General features: G+C 33.6%; 1 protein-coding gene across 1 annotated transcript in view; it reads right to left on the bottom strand.

Moving 5' to 3' along the window:
- adam19b (ADAM metallopeptidase domain 19b) overlaps positions 1-25,684 on the bottom strand; it is a 248,503-nt gene that overhangs the window by 18,739 nt on the left and 204,080 nt on the right. The gene's annotated exons all lie outside the window — the stretch shown is intronic.

Here is a 25,684-nt window from a genome sequence, read left to right as displayed (position 1 = left end):
AGTTAATAAAATTATTATAATTAGAAATGTGTTGAAAAAATCTTCCCGTAAAAAAAATTAAAATATATTAATAATAATAATAATAATAATAATAATAATAATAATATATATATATATATATATATATATATATATATATATATATATATATATATATATATATATATATATATATATATATATATATATATATAAATACATATACATATACAGTTGAAGTCAGAATTATTAGCCCCCCTGAATTATTAGCTCCCCTGTTTATATTTTTCCCCAATATCTGTTTAATGGAGGGAAGATTGTTTCTGCACATTTCTACGCATAGTTTTAAAAACCTATTTCTAATAACTGATTTATTTTATCTTTGTCATGATGGCAGTAAATAATATTTTACTTGATATTCTTCAAGACACTTCTATACAGCTTAAAGTGACATTTAAAGGCTTAACTGGGTTAATTAGGTTAACTAGGCATGTTAGGGTAATTAGGCAAGTTATTGTATAATGATGGTTTGTTCTGTAGACTATCGGGAAAAAAAAAACTAGCTTAAAGAGGCTAATAATTATGTCCCAAAAAATCAAAAGGGGGCTAATAATTCTGACTTCAACTGTGTATATATATATATATATATATATATATATATATATATATATATATATATATATATATATATATATATATATATATACATACATACATACATACATACAGGGGGGCTAATAATTCAGGAGTGTTAATAATTCTGACTTCAACTGTACATTATCTTACTGCAAAAGCATTATGCAGTTTTCAGGAGGATGTGGTCTGTGCAATAATTGTTTTGCATTTATAATGAGTTTACTCTTAAAAAAAAATTTAAATGGACAGTTCAACCCAAAATAAAAATTCTAATAACAGACCCATAGGAAATTCATTTGTATTCGTAATTAAAAAAAAAAAAATCTTCGGTTCCTCTGTGGAAAGTTTGGTGTACCCAAAAATGGTTCTAAAATTATGTATTATGTATTAAAATTGTAAGATTTGAGTTTTTTATGCAACTCAAACATTTTGGGTTCAGTTGGTTCTGCCAAAGTTCCAGAATTTGTTTTTATCCCATATATACAGTAGGGCCTCCCTTGTCTCGTTGATTTTCTTTTTTTTTAGTGATATGCCATTGTGAGTAGTTAGCACTGTTGCCTCACAGCAAGAAGGTTGCTGGTTCGAATCCCGGCTGGACCATTTCTGTGTAAGGTTTGCATGTTCTCCCTATGTTCACATGGGTTTCCTCTGGGTGCTCCGGTGTCCCCCACAGTCCAAAGAAATGTGCTATAGGCGAATTGTGTAAACGAAATTGGCTGTAGTGTATAAGTGTGTCTGAATGAGAGTGCAGTGGTGGATTTAGGCATGGGCAATGTGGGCAGCAGGGCGGCATCTTATATCTCAAAATACTTTTACATGTAAAAATCAATTATTGTTTCAAGTTTTTTATTTAAATGTGCATTTTTACAAGAGAGACAGAACAAAAAGCAAAGCCTTTTATTATTATATTAATATTATATGATAAACAATATAACTGGTTTTTGTAATCATAATTAAAGACAAAATGAGGGTCCAGTTTTTGAGAAAAAGACTCCCGATTCCTTTCACTGACAACAGGCCTAGATGATTTTAGAAATGTGTTAATTTATGTGCTAAAGATGAAGTAAAGTCTTATGGGTTCACAGATAAATGAGGCTGAAAAATAGTAAAACACTTTTCGGCTTAGTCCCTTTATTAATCAGAGGTTGCCACCGCGGAATGAACCGACAACTTATCCAGCATATGTTTTCTGTAGCGGATGCCCTTCAAGCTGCAACCCATCACTAGGAAGCATTCATACACACCCATTCACATACATACACTACGGACAATTTAGCTCACCCAATTGACCTATAGCACATGTCTTTGGAAACAGGAGCACCCGGAAGAAACCCGCACGGACATGGGTGAAACATGCATAATTCATACAGAAATGCCATCTGATCCAGCCGAGGCTCGAACCAGCAACCTTCTTGCTGTGAGGCAACAGTTCTACCCTTTATTATTATTATTATTATTATTATTATTATTATTATAATCATACTGTAATTGAAAATAAAATGAGGGTCCACTTTTTAAGGAAAAGACACCCAGTTTCTTTCAGTGACAATAGACTTAGATGATATTAGAAATGTTTTTATTTATGTGCTAAAGAAGTCTTATGGGTTTACAGATAAAAGGGTAGAAGAAAAGGATGGCAGTTTTTATTTTAGGATGATTTTTATTATTCCTTAAGCCTCAATAACCTATTTAAGACTTTATATAAACGTTATATAGGCATGTTATATAGGCATTTATTTCTGCATGGCACACCATGTACACACATAAATAGTGCTAAAAACATGAATACATGAAAATATGCATTAAGTAAATAAGAATACTCTTATACATACTATGACCATGCCTTCATTTGATGTATTATGTGGAAATTTGCTTATAAAGCGATGTGTTCTTTATTTCTAACTTAGTTGCTTAATTTTTTGAAGCAACCAGGATTTTTTGAATGTTGTTTGATTTAATTTATTTTTAAAATGCATATAGTAAAAATAAGATTTGTTTGTCATTTTTATAAGGCTTTCTTAGAATTACTGCAATCGCACAGGATGTGATTTTAATGGATATCTGACCCCCTCGCTTGACCTGGTCCAGACACTTAGTGACCTTTGACCCTGACCTTGCCCCCTCTCTTCCCACACCCTTATCCCCGGCGGACATTCAACCCTCCACCAGACTCTCTCCCACTAACTAATGCTCTCCTTTCAGGCTTTGTAGATAAAAGTAGCATTTCCCAGAGTTTGCAGACAGGTAGGCATGTGGAAACATTTTGATGTGAGTAAAGTCAATTTCACGTTTGAAATTTGACATTTTAAAATGAAAGTATAGATAAAATGATGTATAACTTATGTACTCATACTTACCCACTAAATTATACATATTTTACAAATATACATTTTTTTGCTCGAGATAAATTCAAGTGAATGATTTTTCAAAACACAGTGATTTTTATTTTAAATTAAATTAAATTAAAAATTAAATTAAATTAAATTAAATTAAATTAAATAAAAATTTAATTTAATTTAATTTAATTTAATTTAATTTAATTTAATTTAATTTAATTTAATTTAATTTAATTTAGTTTAGTTTAGCTTTGTTTTTATATTTATTCATTTACTTATTATTTTACTCCTTATTTAATTTAATTTTATTTTATTTATTTGTTCAACAATTATTTATTTAAATAATATTTTATTAATTTTACATTTAATTTTTTTTGTTTTATGTAAATTTTTTTGTTTTATGTATTTTATTTAATTTCTTTTTGGTAAAACATGTTGTTTAATCAGTATTTTATTTATTTTATTATTTTTACATTTAATTAAAAAATTGTTTTGTTTTAGTCAATTTTTTATTTTGTATTTTTTTGTTAATTAATTAATAAATACAATAATAAATGTGTTTATTATTTATGTTCATTAATTAATTAGTTAATTCATCAATTTATTTATATATTGTTTATTTTATTATTTTTACATTTAATTCAATTGTTGTATAATGTTTTGTTGTAATTTATTTTATTTTCTGTTGTGTTTTTGTTTTATTTAAATATTGTTTTGTTTTGTGCTGTATTATTATCTATTTTTTTTATTTTTTTTTTCAAACTAGATTTTTAACAAATTAGCAAATTTTAAATTGCATTGTTGCCTAATTAGATTTAAAGAGCCCTTTAAAACTTATTTAAAATCAAATTAACCCACAGTTTTGGATTCTCTTCCTTGTGCCTTTTATTAGAGCTCACAAGTGAAAGGATTGTAAATGTGCGTAATTGTGATGCCACCAATCAGCATTGTCATTACATCATTGTCTTGCCATCATATTCCATCAGCATTTATTACAACAAAAAAATCGCTGCCAGTCACATTTTCCCAAAAGTCAAAGTGACTGGAATTCTTGAGGGCACTAAAACCTTAATCACTGTCAGATGTTACTGGCCCAGTTGAGGAGTTTTACAGTGGCATTTTAAACGGCAACAGCTTAGTGGACACTTACACTGGATTCTACGCTATAAAACGGCACTTAACCAGCTGTAAGTCATGTTGAAGCCTTGTGCGCTGATTCTAATGTGAGTTGCTTTAAGTGTTTGGACTCTTGATGGAATTGTTTTGACAGTAATCAAGGCCACGTTCATGACGTTTACACAGGTGGGGTGACCCTTCAAAGGCTATGACAAAATATGCGGTCAGAAGTAACGCGTAGCATGTTGAAAACCTTTTCTAAATAGAGTGCTAGATCCTCCTGTCATATACATGCTAAGAACATGTGTCAAAGTCCAGGCCTGTAGCACAAACTCTACCTAGCATCACTCGAAACATAAACTCTCCCATGCAATACATTCTAGTGCACTGCATATACAAGCTACTTTTTGCTTGGACACTCTTTTGCTTTCAGTTCTGCTTTAATCACACCAATCTAATTGGAAATGCATGCCTCATCTTTGTCTTACAAAATCACCTAGATAGGAATCCACTGACCTAAATCCTTACCTAAAACCCAACCAATAGTGTTTTCAAAAGCATAAGAGTAAAGTGCACTGTGACCCATAGTTTTACCATGTTTATACACTGATTTGGTCTCTCTCATGCATCATCAGAAAGTAAGCACTCCTATCACAAGTACAGTACATCACCATCAGTGTTGGGTGTAATTAGTTACAATGTAACTAGCTACTATGATTAGATTACTTTTTAGCTGAAAAAAGTAAAGTATTACTTTACATTTTCAGGTAATTTAATTACAGTTACTTATAATGTACTTGTTTAAATACTAAAGATAAAAGCAACAATTTTGGATAAGCAGAGTAATTCATTTATCAAGCAGACTGAACATGCTTGAGAAACAATGAAATGAGTCAGAAATTGATGTGAATATATGGTTATACGATATAATGTGTCATTGCTTTGGTTTTGTGCTCATCAGATCAAATCAAATCACTTTTTTGTCACATCATCAGCAGCACTATTTTAGAGGTCGCCACAGAGGATTAAATTAAATTAAATTAAATATAATTAAATTAAATGTAATTAAATTAAATTATTTTGTTTTTAATTTAATTTAATAAAATATTTTTTTTGTTTTGTGTTTTTAATTTAATTATTTAATTACATTATATTTAAATGTTTTTTCTTTAAAATTTTATTATTTCATTTTTATTTGTTTTTGTTTTGTTTTGTTTTGCGTTTTTTATTTTATATTATATTCATATTTATTTTTTATTTTATGTTTATGTATAATTTTTTTGTTTTTTGTTTTTTGTTTTTTAATTAAATTAAATTAAATTAAATTAAATTAAATTAAATTAAATTAAATTAAATTAAATTTCATTTCATTTCATTTCATTTCATTTATTTTATTTTATTTTATTTTATTTTATTATATTTAATTTAATTTAATTTAATTTAATTTAATTTAATTTAATTTAATTTAATTTAATTTAATTTAATTTAATTCAATTCAATTCAATTCAATTTAATTTAATTTAAGAGGCTAAAATGTCTTATTTGGCTCTGATTTCAAGTCGCGGCATTGAGATGTACATGTAGTGCATTTATGCGTTGAATTTTAAATTGAGTTGAGTGAAGTAATTTAATAGCTCATTGAGTCACTGAGTTACTTTTCAGACATTTATTTATTCATTTATTTTGCTTCGGCTTAGTCTCTATTTCAGAGGTCGTCACAGAGAAATAAACCACCAACTATTCTAGCATATGTTTTACTCAGTGGATGCCCTTCCAGCCGCAACCCAATACAACTCATATTATTGGAAAGCTTTCCACTTTCACAAAGAGTCACAAGTGGCTTAATCCTACTTTTTTACATTCCATCTCTTTATCACAACACAATGAAAGAACAGGTTCAATCTCAGCTTTCTCCATCCTCCAGTTGTTAAATGTACACCAGTGTCTGTGTTTGGTTGGCTCATGTATTCTGTTTCTCCGTTGTGGCTTTTAGAAATCAGTTTTGTACAGTTTTCTTGCAGAAAGTGTTAGATGGACTGATTATACAAGAACAGATGGAGTGATTTTAGGAAGACAAATGTGGTGGCTAGTATTTGGGCTCTAAGGGCCGAATGTGGGAAAACATTGTTTAGCACATCTGCATGCTCTCTTTCATGACTGCTCCCATACTCATAACAGTCCACACAGAACGAAGCGCAAGTGAATGATGGAAGATCTCTGGTTATGTTTTCTGTCACACATACAGCATGCACATAGTTTAGTGAGTTATTAGCTTTACATTATTTCTTGGCATGACTCTTGAAATGAGGCTTTAGCAAAGATTTTCCTGGCCATCTGTGTTGACTTTTCAGATAGAGCCATCTGAAACTTTCATTAGCTTCATCGGTGTGTCACACAACACACACTCCGCTTACCTTCAGGCCTTGAAACATTGCTTTTCAGATTAATAACCAACTTTTATTACTGTTATTGTTAGCGATGGATGACTTCGTCGTAACTATTCACAGGCCGAACGGCTGATCTGATTTGGGGTTTCCAGACAATACCTGCAGGACATAATTAGGCCAGGGTATTGTGCTGACCTGTAGCAAGTCGAATGAAACTGTACACCAGCGCCGAACTTCTCCATTCGTCTCTCCTGAGGCTTTACCTTCACTGGGAGCTGCTCACTAAATGATGTCAAGCTCTCCAGACTTTGCCCTGAAGAACTATAGCTGTACGACTTCAATGTTTTTTTTGGGAATCATGTCAACTTACAGAAATCAGGTCACAAATGCTTGCTTAGGGTGCTCGAGCATTTCAAACATGGTTGCTCAGCTTTCATTCAGAACGTGTAGACTTTTACCTCAAACTAAAAGCAGCTTACTAGTTTTAAAGGTGCTTTATGTAAGTTTCTGACTCTTTTAAAGCATAAAATTACCATAATATGTTTGCAGATGTTTAAGAAACATTCTAAGTGAACATTGTTTATCTGAAAACAATGTTGACGTCAGATATTCTGCTTTACAAATGTCTTTGTTTTGGTCATTTAACCTTTTAACCAGTTTAGCCAATTATATTTCAGCACCCCGGGTTGCCTTGGTGTGATTCATTCAGTCATGAAGGCTCTCAAATTATGTGTCCAGAACCGAAAATGTGACCTCCAGTGGACAGTAGCAGCCTCCGAAATGAGACGCAGATTCAGAGTTCCACATAAGGTTATTTTATTAGTTATCAATTAACATAAACATTGCAAACGTAAACGTTAGGTGAGCAGGTTACATTGTAGCTCTGTGTCCAAACAATACACTATGTGACGAGATTTGCAGTGATAAGCAATTTGGCTGTTTGCACCAGACGAAACACGACGCACAGAATAGTGCACTTACTGCACTCCAACCAAATGGCAAGGTTTATAATTTAATTAATACATGTTAAACCTCTTAAACATTATTAAATGTAGATGCTGAATCACTGATATGTGTTGGTTTACACTGAGTCATAGTTCTTAAGTTCAGTTTCGAATGGTTTATTTATTTTTTTTCAAGATCTGAGGTGAACTATCTGCTGCTGCTTTCAATAGTTTTGACAATAAATGTAATGTAAAATGGCATTCAAACTCACATTGTTAGCATTTAACACTGAATAAAGCACATGTGGTGTACCTGAGATGATCATTGTCATTTCCTGTTGTTCAACTGCAGGAAATAGAAGCCGTTTTCCAATATATCAATTTCAGGTATTGGTTCCCACATGGAGCGAACCTATATAAACATATATGTTTTAATATAGGTTTTGATATAGTTCTTTGATATATGTGGCATATATAAAATTGGCCATTTTCCTATATTATATGTACATATATGCACATATATGGGTACATATATGTTCGCCTATATGTTAGTAAAATTCTTAAAATACAGCTGCTAGACAACATTATTAAAAATATGAATATTTTTATTTACTTAATCAAATAATACAAGAAATAAATATAGTACAAGAACAAAAATAAGGCAAAAAAACAACAAGGAATGAAATGACAAACCATTTTCTTATACATTTCTTTCTTTTCTACTATCTTCATACAAGAAAGAATTGACCCTGTAAATGTTTCAGGAAATGTGTAGACATCATAGCTTTCCATCTCCTCTCACTTACTTGCCATAGTTAAAATCCATAATATGCCAATTACAAGCGATACCAAATTTAAGTGGCAAATACATACGTTTTTTTTGCATTTTTTTAAAGTTAGTTCTTACCCAGATAGCAGACCTAAGTTAAACTAACATTGAAGAAATGTTAAATTACACTGCAAAAAATAAATCCGTAAAATTTACGGTAAAAAAACAGCAGCTGTGGTTGCCAGTACTTTACCGTTAAAAACACGGTACAAACTGTAAAATTAATTTCTCGTTTTTACGGTAAACTACCGTATTTTATAAATTTATAGAGTTAATATGTTTGTATTTTATATTACCAACATTTATACATCTTTTGTTACACAGTTAGACACGTTAGCACACCCACATGCAGGTGGTGATGAGGAAGTTACATAATAAACCCATGCTCATCACAATCAACCTCTCCCACAAGCAGAAAAGAGTATCAGCTTATAGAAGGTGCTCAGTGTCATTCACACAGCTACTAAACATCAGTATGGTAACACGCTTAAAATTAAAGTCATGAAATAAACATTGTTTATCAACATTAGATTTAACATAAATCTCTAATGTACATAACTGATGGGGAAACAACTAAAAAGATCCATAGTAATCTCAACCAAATGCATAAAAAGTGATGTGCCATGCAGGGAATTCTGGGAAAGTCAATTTACGGTTATTCGCCGTATATATTAAGGAAATATACTGTTAACCAGGTTACGGATTTGTACTGTAGCATTTTTACAGTTTTTTACCGTTGAAATCACGGCCATTTTTTACAGTGTAAAACATCAACCAAACTATCATTGAAACGTAAAAACTCATCAGTGATTTTTTGGCAGTTTTGCACCCTGGAATAATGTTAATTTTATGATGATAAATAGATCAAAATGGTCACAAAATCAACATTTATTCAACCAAAATTAAATCACTATTAACACTAGGGTTAGAGAAATAGGTAAATTGTTGGGAAATGGATAAATTATCAATGTTTTTTCAATGTTGTAAAATGGTTGAACTATCAACATTTATTCAATGTCAGTAGTTTCAACAATAGTTAATGACCAAAATATCAATGTTAAATCAATGTAAGTATTAACAACAATGGGAAGTGATTGAACTATCAACGTTGATTTATAATTTAATTCAATGCTGAATATTAAACCTCAACCAAAATATTGATTCTGATAGAATTTCAACAGTGAATTAAAGCCACACTGCTATCTTGGTAGTTATTGCCTTGATAATAAGAAATATGACCTATAGGCTAGGCATCATGCATGGCAGTTGCCAAAGTGAGATATGAGCTATATAGGAGACATATCATGTAGATATGAAGAAGCAATACAGGGGACCTATTTGGCCTGTATATGCACCTCAGTTCTGCCAATATGTGGCATATATACACATATATACAGCATATATGTCATGATATGTGCATATAGGTTTCATATATGTGCATATATCCTCATATAGTTTCTATCCATGTGGGTTAGCACAAAAGCCTAATTTAGTAGGGAAAATATTCATTCTATCACATGCCGTTACTTTTATTTATAACAGGGATGTCAACACTCGGTTCTGGAGGTCTGGTGTCCTGCAAAGATTAGTTCCAACCCCAATCAGACACAACTGTGTCAGCTAATCAAGCTCTCACTTAGCTTTTAAGAAACATCCAGAGCTTTTTAGGCAAGTTTGAGCTAAAATCTGCTGGACACTTTCCCTCCAGGACCGAGTTTGGACACCCCTGATTTAGAACATCTAAATCAGCCTTTGTTGATGTCGTCAATCTGGCAACCTGCGCTTGTGTGTGTTTTGAACCAGGTGTGCAATACCTAGTTCAACCACTGGGTGTCAAACTTACATACTGCACTTTACAGTCTGTTTTAAATCAAAATGTACAGTGTTTTGTTTGCTGGCTCACAATGTTGTTCGGTGAATTATTAATCAAGCTAATTCACAAAAAAAGAGGTTGTTTTGGTAATCTTCAATCAAACTCTGACCATTTTCCTCCACGTTTGAAGTGTCAGTGCTTCTCTGATGATGTCAGTTTGATGATTCAGCCACAATATTTTTAACCCCCCACTATGAGGGAATGATGTGCAAAAAGAAAGACCTGCCCCCTACTCAATTTTTTGCTTCAGTTGGAAATGCATCAACATATTGAACTAAAAGTTTTAGTTCACTCAGACTTTAAGCTGGATTTTCTTAATCATGTCTAGTCTGCAGATTGGATGGGATTGTACAAATAAAACAAGACTGCATCTGTAAATGCTCTATTTCAGATAAAGCAAGTAGTACATGAAAAAAAGTGTTTTTTCTTTTCTTTTGCTGCTTAGTTTATCTCACCTGGCCTCTCTGTTTTAAACTGATTTTGCCCAGATTGTTATTGTGAAGTTAGGGCAGCATGACTAATTATGAGCTCATTGACTACTCAATTTGAGTAGATTGTTGCTAAATGAGGCAGATCTAATATATAACTTGGGCAACCTTCTGTACAGGGTATACAGACTACATAGTACGTAAAGCAAGCCCTTGATATATTTAAAATATAGGTATATTAAATAATAAATGCTATTTAGGGTACATAATAGTTCTGCTTTTAAATTTGCACATTAAACACAGCATTAAATAGATTTACCAGGCCTAATTTGCACAAGAACACAATCCTATAATAGAAAATGTAATAGAGTTGAAATCAAAATGATTAGTCCTCCTGTGAAATATGTATTGTTTTCTTAAAATATTTCCCAAGTGCACATTAACGCATAATTTTAATAACTAATTTCTCATTTCTTTTGTCTTTGGCATGATTATGACAGTACATATCTTTCTAGTTGTTTTGCAATAGCTAGTTAATAATACTGGCATACAGCATGAAGTGCAATTTAAAGGCTTAACTAGGTTAATTAAGTTCATTTATTTAGGCAAGTTATTAGACAACAGTTCTCAGTTCTGTAGTTGATTGAAAATAAAAAATCTTAAGGGGGCTAATGATTCTAACCTTAATTTTTTACTATAATTTTTAAAACTGATTTTTTCAAGCCAACTTACTAACCAACCGATCGACTGAACACAGAAATGAACAAACAAATGAACAAACGGATGAATGGATGAACGAACAAAAGAATGAACAAATAATCGGACGCTGAACAGACGAACAAATGGACGGATAAACGAACGGACAGATGGATAAACAAATGCACTAACAAATGCAACAAATGCACTAACATTAGTTTGTCCATGCATTTGTTTGTCCGTCTATCCGTTCGTTTATTCATCTGTCTGTTCGTTCTAATTAACCAATCGCCTGAACAAAGAAATTGACGTACGAACGAATGAACAAAGGGACGGATGGAGGGATAAACGAACAAACAAATGAATGATCGAACGGATGGATAAACGAACGGACAGATGGACAGACGGATGGACCGACCAACCGACTGACCAATAAATAAATAAGAAAATAAGAAAAAGTAAATAAATATAAATCAATAAAAATATTAAATAAATAAGAAATCCTCCAGTAATAAAAAAATTATAGAAAAAAATTTTACAAGTTATTTTTTACAAATAATTGTCTTGCTATGTTAAAGATTACTTGGGAATTATTTGAAAAAGAATAAACATTTCAGCAAAAAAATTATATATATGTTGTTTGTACAGATCTATGGGAAAAATTAAAAGACCACTTCTCAGTTTTTCAGCATTTATAATTTGTAGTTATGTGTTTAAACAAAACCTAATTTAAGATAGTCTTTTAAAATAACATATTAAACCCCAAAATAAAATATTATAGAAACCTACCTATACTTCACTCCAGGATTGGCCAGCCCAGTCACCAGATATGAACATTATCGAGTATGTCTGGGGTAAGATGGAGGAGCCATTGAAGATTATTTCCATTAAGTGATAAGATTTTTGTCTAAGCAAAGACAGACCTTACTGTCCTAATTAAAAATTAAGGCATGATCACATTATTTTGGTAAAATAAGCGAAATCTAGAGGCCTTTGCCTTTCATATCAGTCACTTCTGTAGTCCACCAGAAGTCAAGTCAATTATTTGTTGTTCCTAAAACTTCGATAGACAAGACTTTTGTCAGGTAGTGTATATTAGTAAAAATGATTACATTTGTATTTTATTAACTATATTTTAATTTTAATTTACAAAACACACAAAAACATGAGTGAGTTGTGTGGCATTGTGGCTGTAGATTAGTATTCTAAAATCCCACCTGCATCTGTTGCGATCCACGTCCTCAATCTGGATGGGTTTACATGTGACTGAAGTCAGATGTACACACTGGTGATGCTTCGGCCTGTGTTTGTGACAAGCGGTCTGCTCCGTGGAGATTGTTGACAGGAGCTGGCAGCTGGGAACTTCCTCCAGCCTGCGCTATAGCAAGCAAATAACTTAATCAAACACAGTGAGGCCTTTGCTTTTAACTCAGCATTCATCAGACACAGGGGGTACAACGGTGGACCGTATTCAGTCCCAGACTTAGACGGGGACAGAGACCTACAGCTGCTTCCCCTGAGGAGATCGAGGTCGCTGGGGTAAGAGCCGTGAAGGCCACTGAGTGCTTTCCAGAAGATTCTCTGCTATTAAGGTGCTGATATAAAACCAGATTTACTTAACAAGGCAAATTAGTGTAAGAGAGCAAATCTATAAAAGCGCAGATGGGAGTGGAAAGTTGTCCAGCTGAGTTTTTGCAGACATGAAAATATTTAAATGATCTGTGTGTGCGGTGTTGGGTGGTAAGTCAGTTAATCCTATATAAAATATATAAATCTCAATGCGTAAACAATATAAATAGTGACAGTTTACTTGAAGGGATGTTCATAAGTCTGTCATGACAGTAACCACAGATACAGTGACACTAGAGCATTTCAATGTCACGTCGATCAGCTGGTTTGTCTATAAGCTGACATACGAGGGATTAGAATCGTGGCTTTATAATGATCCAATGTCCTTGTATCTGTGGTTATACTTAGTAAATTGCTGTGAGGGAACTGATGACCTTCACAGCTAATCACATCTGTTGAGCACGTGAACACAATGGCAAATTAGCGCAAATTAAGAACGTGCGTCAACACGATTAAAATTTTAGCGGGAAATGTACGTTTTTAAAATTTCAGTATCTGTTGGTACTGAATTGCAGTATCGTGACAACCCTAGTTGCTACTAGACGAACGAACGAACAAATGAACTTACGGAAGAAAAAAATTAATGATCGAACGTACAAACGGATGTATGAATGGATGGACGAACAAATGGATGAACGAATAGATGAACCAACGGACTGACAAACAAACCAACCAAACAACCAATAAATAAGAAAAAAGTAAATAAATAAATAAATAAAAATTTTAAATAGATAAAAAAAGATTTTCTTATTATTATGCTATGTTAAAGATTACTTGGGAATTATTTGATAAAGACAGCAGTGAGTTTGGTGAACTGATTACCTTTATGGCCAATCACAGCCATTTTAAATCAGCGGTGTTTAAGAACGTGTTCAACGCCAATGAAATAATAGCGGGAAATAGACATTTTTAAAATTTCAGTATCGATTGGTACAACACCGATTGGTTGGACGGACGAATAGACGGACACCAGACAAACGGAAAGACTAACGAACGAACGGACAAATGAATGAACAAACGTACGAATGAATGAACAGACGGACGGACGGATGGACCAACCAGCCAACCAACCAACTAACCAACCAACCAACCAACCAACCAACGAATGAACAAAAAACGAATGAACAAACGAATGAACACCAGACCGCCCAACGGTTAGAAAAACAAACTAACAGAGGGACAAATGAAAGAACAAACAGATGGGCAAACAAACAGACGGACGGACGGACGGACGGACGGACGGACGGACCGACCGACCGACCGACCGACCGACCGACCGACCGACCGACCGACCGACCGACCGACCGACCGACCGACCGACCGACCGACCGACCGACCGACCGACCGACCGACCGACCGACAACCAACCAAACAAATAATAAATAAATAAATAAAAATATTAAAGAAATAAAAAATTTCTTCAGAAGTAAAAATATTATACTATTTTAAAGATTACTTGGAAATTACTTAAAAAAGAAAAAGCTCATAAATCGGAGCTTTAAACTGATCCAGTCTCACTGTATCTGGATGGACGGACACATGGACGAACAGACGAATGATCAAACAGACAAACGAACGTATGCCAAACAGAAGAATGGTCGGACAAACGGATGAACAAACGAAGCAGTGAGTTTGGTGAACTGATGACCCTCACGGCCAATCACAGTCACTTCTGTTGAGCATGTGAACACAATAGCAAATCAGCGGTGTTTAAGAACATGCTCAACAGCACTCAAATGTTAGCGGGAAATGGACATTTTTAAAATTTCAGTATTGATTGGTACCGAATTCCAGTATTGTGACAACCCTACTTACTACTTATACTACACTGATTGGAATGCTGACAAACAAGCAAACAAAAATTTGACAACACTCTCTCCAAACTCTTAAGTAGGAACTTCCCAGAGTTATGCAGAGTCAACATTTCGTAACATGAATTTCAAGAATATTTAGCTTATCAATGAAATCTAAAGCCCGTTTGACCTTTCAGACTACCACAACCATCGCTGAATAAACTAAACACGTATTTGGAGAAAAAAGTGTAGATGTGTATACGTTGAGATAGCTCATCTATAAATCATGTCATGGGTTCTGTATACAAGAGTGGCCCTTTCCCCTCCTCTACACTTTCCCTTGATAATCAGCTACTGTAAACTGAATGCTGTAATGTTTAAGATGTGCACTAATGTTTTTCTAAACGGCTTGTCTTGTGTTGGATGTGTAGCCTGCATAAACATGTGCATTTGTCCCGCACACAATAATGTAAACTTAATTTGAAATTAATGATTACAATTAAGCATCAAGGGAAATAATCAACCATTCGGATTTAGACAACTCGGTAATCATGCAGACTTGGTGGGAAAGAAGGACTTTTGACCCCATAACGCCTGAAAAAATTTATTTTTACTCCTAATAAATAGTTTATTAGGCAAATTTGCACATTTGTCCCACTTTATTTTAATTAATTTAAATATTAATTTAAATATCAGTCAAAAATAACAGAAGTAAACACATGACTCTGAAGTTTTTTTTATTAAGTATTTAAAACAAAATACACAACTACAACCCAATAACGAGTTCGGTCTTACTTAGCATCAACAACTGCAATTAAGCATTTTCAATCACTTGTAATGAGTCTGTTACAGTACTATAGAGAGATTTTAGCCCACTCATCTTTGCAGAATTGCTGTAGTTCAGCCACATTGGAGGGTTCTCGAGGTCATGCCACAGCATCTCAATTGGATTAATTCAGGACTTTGACTAGGCCACTCCAAAGTCTTCATTTTGTTTTTCTTTAGCCATTCAGACCTGTATTTGCTGGTGTGCTTTGGATTATTGTTCTGCTGCAGAACCCAAATTTGCTAACAGATGTCCAGGCTTTCTCCTTCAGCATATTTTGAAACGAAGCAGAATTTATGGTTTCATTTATTACAGAAAGTGTTCCAGGTCTTGAAGGAGCAAAACAGCCCTAGACCAGCACACTACCACCACCAGATTTTACCGTTGGTGCTCTTTTGCTTAAGAGAAATGACTGTGATTGGCTGTAGAGGTCATCAGTTCACCGAACTCACCACTGTTTATTGAGTGTAACCACAGATACAGGGACATTGTTGCATTTTAAAATTATGTCGATCTTCTAGCTGGCATATGAACAATCCGCTGATGAATCGCGGCTTTAAAACGATCCAGTGTCGCTGTAATGGGACACATTCCTTCCAAAAAGTTATGTCCACAGAATATTTCTCAAGTCTTAGAGATCATCAAGATGTTTTCTGGCAAATCTGAGACGAGTCTTTATGTTTTTTTTTTTTTTTTTTGCTCAGCAGTGGTTTTCATCTTGAAACTGCTATGCAAACCATTTTTCTCTTTTTTATGGTGGAGTCATGAACACTCACCTTAACTGAGGCAAGTTTAACCTCCACTTTAAGTGAGGCAAACACTTTTTCAAACAGGGCTATAAAATGTGGGGTTTTGTTTTCTCAAATACAAAAACCATTTATTTCAAAACTGTATGATGTGTTTACCTGTGTTATAATTGACTAATATTTAAATTAGTTTGACACTCTTAAAGTATGACAAGCTTGCAAAAAAATAAAAATCAATAAGGGTCAACACTTTTTCTGTATATGATGCATTAGGCGTTTCATATATACAGTGTGAAATTACAATATTGAGCTTTTTAAGATACTTGTATATATATTCTAATAACTTTTCTGACCAGTCCTTTCCTGTGAAATCTAAAATATGGACATATATAAACATAAATGTATAGCTAACATATTTAAATATATATGTACATATTTGTAACTCTTGGAGTTGATACTTTGAAAGATATGACTATAGGGCCGGACAGAATCTGCGGACATATTTTGCTATTTCTGTGCAGAATTTAGTAAAAACATCTGCAGATTTTTGTGGAATGATTTTGGGAGTAGCAGAACAATAAATGTAATATGTGAAATAAAATAATACCTTTTTAACTTAATGTTTTAATGTTTACAATACAAATCCAGTTAGATCCACGTATATGGTAAACAAAGCAAATTCTTTATATAACATCACTACTAAAAGACAGAAAATATGACTTTACAAACTGTATTGTTAATAAATCATATAAACATTTTCATTTAAGTCAATAATATCTGCAATAATATCTTAAAATCTGCATATTTCTGCGCACACAGATTTATATTTACCTATTTTAACTTATATTTGTTTAAATTACCAGTTAAATGTGATTTATGCTCTCTCTTTCTATTTTAATAAACACAAATTTGACTAATGTGTTGCAGAAATACATTTTTTGTGACGTTTAAAAAAAATTACATCTTGGTGTTCAACTTTCTTATTAAAATAATGTATTTTTCAGTCAAGATGTTTATTGAGTTTTGCTTTGGTTCAAAACAATACAGCGATCCATGCATTTTAAAGGCTATTGGTACAAAATACTGAAATGTTGAAAACACAAGTTCATTAATATAAACCACACTGTTAAAAAAATATTAGGTAATGAACAGTTTCCGTATTTTGTGTTAGTGTTTTCTGTTTATTTACAATTATAGAACCTTGATCTCTGTTCTGTCAACTTTTGATGTTGAAAATTCAACTCTACAGTTTAACAAAGTGACTTTTATTAACATTTTAGTTTGAAATAATTTAAAGTATAAGGTTTTGTACCGCAATATTGTATTGTACCGTTGTACCATTTTGTACCGTAACATCAACCCAGACAATATATCACTTTAAACTATTAAAAATGTCAATAAAAGTAACTTAAAAAAAAAACTTTTCAATGTTAAAAGTTGTTGAAAGAGAGATTAAGGTCTCATTATGCAATTTAAAAGCATAATAAAAACATGAATCGCAAAATATGAAAAACTGCTAATTTACAAATATTTCTTACAGTGTAAATATTACTGGAGAGGTCAAATTAGCCTGGACACACGCAAATATCTTTTACTAAATCCACATCTGTACCAAATGCCATAATCTGCCTGCCCTTTAACCACCGTCTAAGCCTTAGACATTGCACTAGTCAGCTTGAAAGAAGAGCAGCTTTAAGAGTGTTGAAGGCTGGAATCCAACATGTCGGCTGCTTCAGAACTGGTGTGTGTTTACTGTTTGTGGTTAAGCTTTACAGAGGACACAACACTGTTTACAGAGCGACTAAAACTGCAGCTGAAACTCCACTGGCACATGATCACAAAACCACTCTTAATCACACAAGACAAACTACAGCCTCACAAGTAATATTTTGTCTAAGTATCCTGTTGTACTGTTATATAGAAAATCTCTGTGAAATTCAATCATGACATATACTGTTGAAGTCAAGATTATTAGCCCTCCTCTGAATTATTATTTTTAAATTATTTTCTAAACGATGTTTAACAGAGCAAGGAATTTTTCACAGTATTTCTTAGAATATTTTTCCTTCTGGAGAAAGTCTTATTTGTTTAGTTTCGGGTGGAATGAAAGCAGTTTTTAATAAAAAAAAAAAACATTTTAAGGTCAATATTATTAGCCCCCTTAAGCAATATATATATTTCTTATTTTCTATTTTCTATTGGCCTAGTCAAAGTCCTGACTTGAATCCAATTGAGTAGCTGTGGATTGACCTTTAAAAAGTAGTTCTGAGGAAAGAGCACATTGAATTTGATCTATTAATATCTTAATACGGGTATTACAGATGTTTTTTTCGCAGATGTTTTTAGTGATTTCAAAATGGCGACAGGTGCTGTACAGACATCTCAAGTTCCCAGAACTGAGTATGTTTACATATCTTTGTTTTTCTTCTTTAAGAGCAGATCTAAAACTGATGCCATGAAAGTGATGGAAAATTGACAGGCCTGCACCGCAGATCTCCAGATGTTTTGTCCCATGCCAGTCACTAGAATGGAGAAACACAAAACACTGTGTTTTGACCACTATATAGTCGCACTGATCCACCACGAGAGCTTCCAAACCTATTCATTGATTTCAGTCATAAACACTGCATAGGTTTGAAAGCTCTGGTGGCAGATCAGTGTGCCTATAAAGTGGTCAGAACACATTGCTGTGTGTCTCTCCATTCTTGTATTTTAAAGGGTTAGTTCACTCAAAAATGCAAATTCTGTCATTAATTACTCACACTTAAGATGATCCAATCCCTGAGACATTCTTTCATCAAGTTAAGATATTTTAGATGAAATCCAGGAGCTCTCTCATCCACCATAAAACAATGGTATGAATTGTGTTCAAAGAACACAAAGAATTTGTGTGCTATTCTTTGTTTTGTTTTTGATTACACCAAACTAGCAATACACCATTTTTAAGACCAGTTAAAGTAGTATTACCTAAAATTGCTGTACTGTAGGGTCAGGATTCATATAAATGAACATCTTTTCATCTTTTTTGGATGGTAGAAACTGGATGAGACAATATACATCAGAAATGGTACAGCTTTGGGGTCAGTAACAGAGAATCAAAGTCAAAGAGAAATTATTGAAGTCAGATTTGCTTTAGGCCAAGCAAATCATTTAAAGGTGCCATATTGTAAAATGAAAATTGGTGTATATTTATAGGCATAGCTAAATAATAAGATCATGTGAGTGTAAAATATCAGTAAAGAACTAAACAAATCATCAACTGTTACACTGCACACAGGATCATGAATATGCATGCCCCAGGCTGCTTTTAATTGGCCACAATGTTTCCTTGTGAGATTACAATAATCTTTCCCCCCTTATTTTTAAGTTTATATATTGGCGTCACGGTGGCTCAGTGGTTAGCACTGTCACCTCACAGCAAGAAGATTGCTGGTTTGAGTCTCAGCTGGGTCAGTTGGCATTTCTGTGTGAAGTTTGCATGTTCTCACCAAGTTGGTGTGGGTTTCCTCCGGGTTCTCCAGTTTCCCCCACAGTCCAAAGACATGCGCTATAGGTGAATTGGATGAACTAAATTGGACGTAGTGAATGAGTGTGTGTGTAAGAGTGTATGGGTGTTTTTGAAAACAGGAGAGGTAACCATGTGTCTCATCTGTTCACAGCTCGTCAGAATGCTAAATGAATGATATACAGATTATATATTTATGCAGTCCCACCACGAGGAGATATAAGATCTGTTTAATTGTATCTTTTGCTAATTTAACATGTATATTATGAAATTTGTTGAGTGTGTTTGTAATGAGGCAAGAAACACAAGTAAAATACTGAGGATTAGTGTTTAATGCACATTTATTCTTCTTTTCATATCATGCAGCTGTCAATTTTCATTGAAAGGATGCCAATAAACTTTATATTATCATCTGTTTATGCAGATATTAATTCCTGCCTGTGATTTCAAATACATTAAACCCACAAAATTCAAAGACTGTACTTTTTGTTGAGTATAATTATATTTTGGCCTATAATATATTAACAACACACACTTAAAAAAAAAATCTTTTGCTGCTTGTTCAAACTACTTATTTAAAATGAGTTGAAATAACAAAATTATTCAGTTTTTTGGGGGGAGATAACTCAATTGTTTTATGTTCAATCCACTTAAATTTGTAAAAACGTTACATTAACTTAATAGATTTGTGTTGGAACAATATGAAGGATTTTAGAACCCAGCATCATTTACAGTGCAGAGCAGTAATACACTTTAAAAATGCTTTTGTGTTCATTCATGTTGTCCCAACACTAATCCATTAGGTTAACACAGCTTATTTAAGTAGATTGAACATAAAACAATTAAGGGTACTTAAAAATCAACATAATTGTGCTGTTGTGTTTCAGCTCATTCTAAATAAGTAGTTTAAACAAGCAGCAAAAATCATTCATGTATTCGCTGCTTACATGAACCTGATCTCCATTAAGTCACTCCATTAGGTCACTGAAGGATTGTCAGTGTTTCTCGTCTCTGACAAATCTGTTTTTGTGCAAGATGAAGTTGCAGATCACGATACGCCCATGAAGAGATGGAGGTGCCCTGTAAACATGCATGAGAGGAGACTGCATACCTGCACGAGATTTTCCCCCTAAAGCAGTTCTGTTTTCTTCTCCCGACATGGAATATTTTATCATACACATCATGACACATGCTGCTTTCGGCATCTGCTCTACTTACCAGCAGGCCATTCTGACATCTTTATAATTCAATAATCTTCTAGATTTTTGTTGAACGCGTTCCCATTTACTCTCCTCGGGGCTGCCTGTTCTAGAATTTACGGTTTGGTGGATTAAAGCTGGTATGTGGAATAATATAGTCATTAGGTGAACCTAAAAGTCACTGAGAAAGGTTTAACTCATATTGCGGGACTAAAAGGGGCCATATCAAGATAAATCAAATGTATTCCAGCCCAATAAGAACATACAAGCTGCATACATACAAGTCATTTGCAATCTTCACAACTTGCATGAATTTATATACACTGTAAATAATGGGTTTCACACATTTGATTTGTGTTGGGGCAACATAAAGGAATTAAAGGTGCTGTATGTAAGCTTTTGACTCTTTTAAAGCATAAAAATACCGTAAAATGTTTGCAGTCAGATATTCTGAAGCTAAGGTTTTTGAGCTGCATCGGCTGTCTTTTTTTGGTTGTTTTAACCCGCCCACTGCCACTTTAGCCAATTATATTTCAGCACCCCGGGTTGCCTTAGTTGAAAACAACGTATTTCATTAATTTAGTCAGAAAACCTCTCAAAGCATGCCTCCTTGATCGAAATGCGACCTCAGGTGGACATTAACAGCCTTCGAAATGAGATGTAGCTTCAGAGTTCCACATGAGGTGGTTATTAATTAGCAAATAATATAATCTTTGCAATTGTAAACATTAGGTGAGCAGGTTGCATTGTACCCTTGTGTCATAACAACAAACTACATGATGAGATTTGCAGTGATGAGCAGTTTGGCTGTTTGCACCAGATGAAAAACGATAGAAATTTAAATACAGCCATTCAGAAGCACAGAATTGTGCACTCACTGCACTCCAACGAATTGGCAAGGTTTACAATCTAATTACTACATGCTAAACCTCTTTAACATTATTAAATGTAGATGATGAATCACTGATATGTGTTAGTTTTCACTGAGTCACAGTTCTAAAGTTCAGTTTTACACAGTTTATTTTATTTCAAAGATCTGCTTTCAGTAGTATGGCAATAAATGTCATGTGAAATGGCATTCAAACTCACATTATTAGCACTGAACACTCAATAAAGCGCATGAGGTGTACCTGAGATGATCATTGTCATTTTCCTGTTGTTCACCGGTGAGAAATAGAAGCCGTTTCTACTTCAGAAATTTCAGGTGTTGGTTTGGACAAAATTTTTCCTTTTATTATGGAAAATATTTCTTATATCGTGTGTCGTTGCTTTAAAGCAGCCTTTAGGCTTAATAGTCAGGCACAGTCATGTCAATCTGGCAACCTGCGCTTGCGCAAACTCATCAGAGGAGGAGCCGAGTGAAAATGTGTTTTGATCCAGGTGTGCAATACCTAGTTCAGCCACTGGGTGTCAAACTTGCATACTGCACCTTTAAATTAACTTAGTTTTTACAAATTTTAAGTGGATTGAACATAAAGCAATTCAGTTGTTCCAAAAAACCTCAAGAAATGTGCTGGTTCTGCTCATCTTAAATAAGTAGTTTAAACAAACAGTAATTATTCTTGTGAGAAACAGTAAAAATTATTCTTGTGAGTGTATGTTTTCGGTGTGTGATCCATGCAGGGACACTGAAAAACATTTGTACTGTTGCCTATTTCACATTCAAAGGTGTTTAAGATATATATTTAAATTTAAGATGTATAAATATGTGTTAGATATTTGTATACCGTGTATACGGCACGGTGACTCAGTGGTTAGCACTATCACCTGACAGCAAGAAAGTCGCTGGTTCGAGTACCGGCTGGGTCAGTTGGCATTTCTGTGTGGACTTTGCATGTTCTCCCCGTGTTGGTGTAGGTTTCCACCAGGTGCTTCAGTTTCCATTCCAGTCCAAAGACATAAAGGTGAATTGGATAAACTAAATTGGCCATAGTGTGTGTGTCTGAATGAGTGTGTATGGGTGTTTCCCAGTACTGGGTTGCAGCTGGAATGAATAAAGGGTTGAATACAGGGACTAACCTGAAGGAAGATGAATGAAATATGTCTCAACAAACGAGAGACTTGATTCTGATGAATTGATTTATAGTGGATCTTGAGGGATTGACAGCTTGGCCTCCACTGACATTACATACATCATCAAATACAAGAATAGATGTTAATATACAGCAATTTTCCATAAAAATATTTGTAAATTTCAATAATAAGGTAACTTTAAATGGCACCTATGATGAAAATTATCTTTTGTAAGCTGTTTGGACAGAATTGTGTGTAGGTATAGTGTGTCCACGGTCATATTGGGGTGATATAAAGACAATAGGTCTCTTTTTTTAAATTTCCAGACGTTAAAATAGGATCCAAATCCCTCCAATTTTGAAGCCAACCACAACTTGACATAGGATTGTGGTTTCCTTGCTAACAGTATTAATTGACAGCCGTGTATTAACGTGTCTCAAAAGTAAGGCGTATAATCATATCAACAAGACAGGACGTGAGCAAAGCAACCGGGATTAAAAGATCTGTTCAGCTCTCTGTGATCATCAAATGTGATCAAGAATGAGTTTTCCAAGTTTAAAACATTTTTAAAACAGTGCATGTCTTTAATAAAGATAGGAAAATTGCAATGTAATTTATCACCACAGCCGCATCAATACAATTATAAAAAAAAGACGGTTTGTGAACAATGTCCACACAGCAGTGGACATTTTTTGTGTATCCTGTCACATTTGCGAGCGAACTTTATAACGACATTGTGTAGGACTCATCCTTGCAGAAAGGCTTGAATTTACTGCACAACAAATATATAAAATAACCGTTGAGAAAGTTCTTACTGTAGTAAGGGAAACCTGCTTCATTCTTGTCTGTCACTGAGCTATTTGTCTATACGTGAAGGCTATGGCTGTGACACGCACGTGGAAACGATGGGCAGTGAGAACCAGCTTATTTGCATTAAAGGCATAGCTACAATGTTAAAACAGCTCACATTTCCCAGATTTAAAAAGGTATAATAAAAAACCTGATGGGTGTTTTGAGCTGAAACTGTATAGACACATTCTGGAGAAACTAAAGATTTATATTAAATCTTGAAAAATGGTTAAAATTAGTGCCCTTTAAGAGGCTTGATAGAACGTCTAGTAAAAAAAATAAATGATGATTATGCTGTACAAAAAAATGATACAATAAGCATTACATAAATCTTTTAATCTTCGAGAAACCAAACTAAAAACAAGGAAAAACCTACCACAGAGGAAATAAAGACATAACCGTAAAGCTATACAGCTTGTTTATTGCTTTTTTTAATGCGACTTGGAAAAACGCCAATTGTTATGTCTTTTTCTCTCTGTCTGATAGTGGTCTCGCTTTAAAAAAACATTAGCCTATGTGTTCAGCATAAACTTATAGTTATGTTTTTTAACTTAATTTCAGCATAACCATGTTTCCATTTGACTGTGTACTACATACAAACTCTATTATTTGCGGTTGCAGAATTCTATAAGGAGCATATGGAGTGTACAGAGCACATCGTGGCCTTCGTTATACATTTTGAAAAAGGGCCTCGTTTTTTGCCAAGGGCTAAAGTCAATTATAAAAAGCACATTTTCTCACTCATCGCATCTTTCTGTGAGGAATAGACCCATGCGGTTAAAGCAGCAGATAGATGCGTAGATTAGCAAATGCAATAATTACTTGGCAGACCAATGTTGTGACCTCTGGGTGTATTAAATAGCAATGATTAGTTGAAATTAGGGATGTCAAAAGTACTGAAATAAGTACTGCCTTTTTATGTACAGTACTGTTTATTTTTCAATAATTGGTCATTGCGTTCATGTGATCAAGGGATATGACTGTGATTGGCTACAATGATCATTGCTTGACGCTCTTCGCTGTGTGCTTCAGTGTTGTGGTTTTCTCAGGTTTTTTTGAAAAAAAAAAAGAATTTGCTTGTGTTGTTTTTTTGAACTACTTTCATAACTTATAAATGGCATAACTTGACGTGCTGTGGCCATCAAAACCTTTCTCTTTCACAAATACAAAATGAAAACTGAATAGTTTCCAATGGACATTGATCCCAGAATGCATACCTGGCAAGGGCGTAGGTTTGCACTTGACATTGGTGGGAACGGGTGAATCAAATATATTATATATATATATATAATTTTTTACAAATTATTAAGTTTTAGGCATGTAGCCAAGGGGGTTTGGGTGGTTAGAAAGACCAAAAATTTAATTTTTTTAATTATTATTTCAGAATTTAGCTTATTATTCAAATGGCAAAACTCTGACTAAGGAAAGTTGAATGTTCTGGCCAGTTTGTTAAATGCACACCTAAAATAGTATGTTAAGCAAAATAGTTGGAAATATTTTTGGTACATCAAAAAGTGTGGTTATGATAACCATCCGACAAGATAATCCAGCAAAAATTAGTTCTTAAAATGTCACTAAAATGCAATATTTATAGCTAATAGTTAAATAGAAAATCAGGCAAATAACTGCAAAAAGGTTCAGTTTTTCAGAAACAAAATAGCCACCTTTTCTAAAAGCTGGATACAGGCCTGATAGTGTAATGTTAAAAATAAAAAAAAGTTTATTAACTGATTAAAGAGAGTTTAATAAAGATTTTTGTTCATTTTAGCCATAGTGCTAATGAAACATGTCTCATATATCAGTGTGTATTTTTTCTGACTGATTTTTTCAACTGAAATTAGAAACAGTGTTGCCAGATTGGGTGGTTTTCATATATATACACAGTTGAAGTCAGAATTAT

The sequence above is a fragment of the Danio rerio genome, chromosome 14 (assembly GCF_049306965.1).
Source record: "Danio rerio strain Tuebingen ecotype United States chromosome 14, GRCz12tu, whole genome shotgun sequence".
NCBI lineage: Eukaryota > Metazoa > Chordata > Actinopteri > Cypriniformes > Danionidae > Danio > Danio rerio.
Note: the sequence above shows the minus strand (reverse complement) of the source record. Positions and strands in the feature narration are given on the sequence as shown.